The sequence below is a fragment of the Mesoplodon densirostris genome, chromosome 19 (assembly GCF_025265405.1).
Source record: "Mesoplodon densirostris isolate mMesDen1 chromosome 19, mMesDen1 primary haplotype, whole genome shotgun sequence".
NCBI lineage: Eukaryota > Metazoa > Chordata > Mammalia > Artiodactyla > Ziphiidae > Mesoplodon > Mesoplodon densirostris.
Window position 1 is genome coordinate 1,366,268 of NC_082679.1, and position 3,895 is coordinate 1,370,162.

A 3,895-nucleotide genomic window follows, 5' to 3' on the forward strand; every position below is an offset into this window, starting at 1 on the left:
GGAAGATCCCACATGCCGTGGAGTAACTAAGCCTGTGCGCCACAACTGAGCCTGCACTCTAGAGCCCATGAGCCACAACTACTGAGCTCACGCACCACAACTACTGAAGCCCTCATGCCTAGAGCCCATGCTTCGCAACAAGAGAAGCCACAGCCATGAGAAGACTGCTCACTGCAACGAAGAACAGCCCCCACTCGACACAACTAAAGAAAGCCTGCGTGCAGTAACGAAGACCCAACGCAGTCAAAAATAAATAAATAAATACGTAAGTAAATAAACAAATTAAAAAAAAAAGAAAAGCGGTTTCATACTCGCTTCGGCAGCACATGTAATAAAATCGGAACGATACAGAGAAGATTAGCATGGCCCCTGCACAAGGATGACACACAAATTAGGGAAGTGTTCCATATATTGTGCCCTTCCCTACCGTCCTGAAACCCTCTGCCAATTCACACACACACACACACACACACACACAGAAAAGCGGTTTCAGTTACCACCTACATGGCCTCGGTTCAGTCATCACCAGCTGTACCAGCTTCAGACTGTGGTGCTGGAACAGACCGTGATATCTGGCAAGAGGGTCTGAGGAGAGGTCAGGCAGATCAGCTGCCCCTGGGCTGTCAGGCCATACCCTCTCATCCCTCAGACTTTTGGGATGACAGCTCAGGAGACGCCTCCACCCTGGCTAAGTTAAGATGAAAATAGATGAGCCTGGCCGCCTAGTGTGGTGAAAACTGGGCTCACTTCCCTGGCCCATCTCCTTATTTCATACTCTTGCATCTGCCAGGGCATCTGGCCTGACCTTGGCCATTCCTCCATACACACACAGAGCAACTCATACATCCAGGGAAAAGTAATTAGATACGGAAGAAGAATCGCAACCTCACAAAAATCATAGTAAGCAACATATGTTATATAGCATAAAGAATTGGAAGTACAAAGAAATTAAAATAAGAGGATAAAATAATCCAGGACATGAGGAAAGAAAAAAGCCACAGGAGCAAGAAGATATGCTTCAAAAAAATTGGGAAAATGTTGGTTATGGAAAACATTGATAAAGAAAGGACTGAGTAGAATACATAGGAGGATGGGGATATTTAAAGAATGAATCAGTGAGTCCGATGATCAGATTGAAGATGACATCTAAATGGCCAAGCGTAGGAGAATGAAATAGAAAGCATAAAAGAACAAAAGTTGTGATCCACCTGTGGGAAGGGATTTTCTCTGCTTTATGCCTCTGAAACAGTGGCTAACACCTATTGCTATTAAATACTAGTTATGGGATACATAAAGAAAATGGAACTAGAAACACCAAGATCTGAATCCAAGTAGTCTCCAAAAGAGGGGGGAAATATGTGATGCCCGGGCAGGAGACATGCGGCGGTGGGGGGGAGGGTGGGGTTCAGCAGTCTAAGTCAGGTGCAGACATGAGATCCTTTTTTTCCCCCCTAAATTATCCTTTTTTACTTTTTTTAAAAAACATCTTTATTGGAGTATAATTGCTTTACAATGTTGTGTTAGTTTCTGCTATACAACAAAAAGATCAGCTATATGTATACAAATATCCCCATATCCACTCCCTCTTGCGTCTCCCTCCCACCCTCCCTATCCCACCCCTCTAGGTTGTCACAAAGCACCGAGCTGATCTCCCTGTGCTATGCAGCTGCTTCCCACTAGCTATCTACTTTACATTTGATAGTGTATATATGTCCGTGCCACTCTCTCACTTCGTCCCAGCTTACCCTTCCCCCTCCCCGTGTCCTCAAGTCCATTCTCTACGTCTGCGTCTTTATTCCCAGACACGAGATCCTTGAGTTGCTGGACTCTGAAGGGCATGGTTGGAAGTGACCAAAGTTTAGGGATGAGGCAGGACGACCCACGTGGGTGAGTCAGGGGACGAGAAGACAGAGGCACAGGTGACCGCTGTTGGGGGCACCATAAGGATGTTACCTGAGGGCATATGTATAGAGGCTGGCAGGAGTGGTAAAGAGGTCAGAATGCAAGAAGGCAAGGGTCCTGGGAATTCCCTGGAGGTCCAGTGGTTAGGACTCCACGCTCTCACTTCTGAGGGCGTGGGTTCAATCCCTGGTCGGGGAACTAAAATCACACACACACACGCACACAAAAATCCAAAAAGAAAAAAAAAAAGGCAAGATTCCTAATCAGGAAATGGCACAGCTCATTTAACTTGAGGAGGTACGGCAGGGTCTCTCCCATCTCACAGTGGCCCTTAATCTTGAGTCATTTAGTATAGCTCAAAGAGAGTTACCAACTTGGGTTCTTGGATTTTTGTTTTGTTTTTTGGCTGCGTTGGGTATTCATTGCTGCGTGTGGACTTTTAGTTGCCGTGCGTGGGCTTATTGTGGTGGCTTCTCTTGCTGTGGAGCATGGGCTCTAGGCGCGTAGGCTTCAGTAGTTGTGGCATGCGGGCTCAGTAGTTGTGGCTCGCGGGCTCTAGAGCACAGGCTCAGTAGTTGTGACTGGCTTAGTTGCTCCACCGCAGGTGGGATCTTCCCGGACCAGGGTTGGAACCAATGTCCCCTGCATTGGCAGGCGGATTCTTAGCCACTGCGCCATCAGGGAAATCCCTCTTGGATTTCTTTAATCAATAGAAATTGGTTAAGAGGCCAGGGACTTCCCTGATGGTCCAGGGGTTAAGACTCTGAGCTCCCAATGCAGGGGGCCCGGGTTTGATCCCTTGTCAGGGAACTACATCCCACATGCATGCTGCAACTAAGAGTTCACACGCTGCAATAAGACCCGGGGCAACCAAATAAATAAATAAATAAATTTTAAAATAATTTAAAAAATAAAAAGAAATTGATAAGAGGACAGATGAGAAATTTAGGCAAGGCATTATTGGGACGTGTGCTGCAGCAGGAGGGAGCAAAAACAAGTAATAGATGCACTTGCTCTCTCCTCACGAAGAGGTGAGCTGGTCTCTTAAATGGGGGGAAGAGCAGGAGTGGATTAGTGGGTCTGCCTGCCCCCTTGGTGGTTTTCTGTGCAGGTATCATGCGTAGTACACTGCTTTTGCTCCCGGCAGGCAGTCACCTCAAAGGTGGCAGTTGGATTTTGGCCTTTTCATATCTTATTGTTTATAATTTGCCCCAACTTCTCATGCATATATTTATTTTTAGTCCCTTACAGTTTCTTTGTATTCTGCTGTTCAAGAAGACGTTTGTCCAGGTGCAAGTACTGCAGTAAAGGGTCTCAGGTCCCAGGTCCCAGCCTGTCTCAAGGTGAGGAGCGAATCTTTCATTATGTCACCTGCAGTGGCCTATCAGAACTGGGCAGCTGAGGACCAGATCCCAGTCTTTCTTTTGTTTTCCTGTTGGATGTTAAGCCTTTCAGTAGAAAGGCTTTTGGTCTCTCTAAGGCTGTTGTTGATATAGATGATGCACACATCCATACTTACTATAACGCTTTGAAGTTGATGGGGGTTTTCCCCCCGTATCAGTTTATTCCTTAATATTGATGGGGAGTATTCCATTTGTAAATATAACAATTTCTTAACCATTCATCTGTGGATAGATGTTTGTTTTTGTTATCTAGTTGCTGGCTTTGAAGAATAAAGTTCCTGGAAACGTGCCAATATGTACAAGAATTTCTGTGGACACAGGTTTCCATTTCTCTTGTAGTTATACTTAGGAATAAGTGGATGATTAACTTCATTAACTGTGTTTCCAAATTTATTTTTACTATTTTGCATTCCTACCAGCAATGTGTGAGAGTTCCACTTTTCTTCACATCTTCAACACCTAGATATTGTCAGTTTTTTAATGTTACCATTAAAATGAGTGTGCAGTGGGACCTCACTGTGGTTTTCACTCATATTTCCTTAAATAATAATACTGAATATTTTCATGTCCTTATGATTCATGTATCATAT

At 44.9% G+C, this 3,895-nt stretch overlaps 1 non-coding gene across 1 annotated transcript; it reads left to right on the top strand.

The window, feature by feature from the left end:
- Positions 1–307: 307 nt before the first annotated feature.
- On the top strand, positions 308–414 carry LOC132481036 (U6 spliceosomal RNA). Its single transcript, XR_009530743.1, has one exon. It is a non-coding gene; the product is annotated as a U6 spliceosomal RNA (small nuclear RNA).
- The last annotated feature ends 3,481 nt before the right edge of the window (positions 415–3,895 follow it).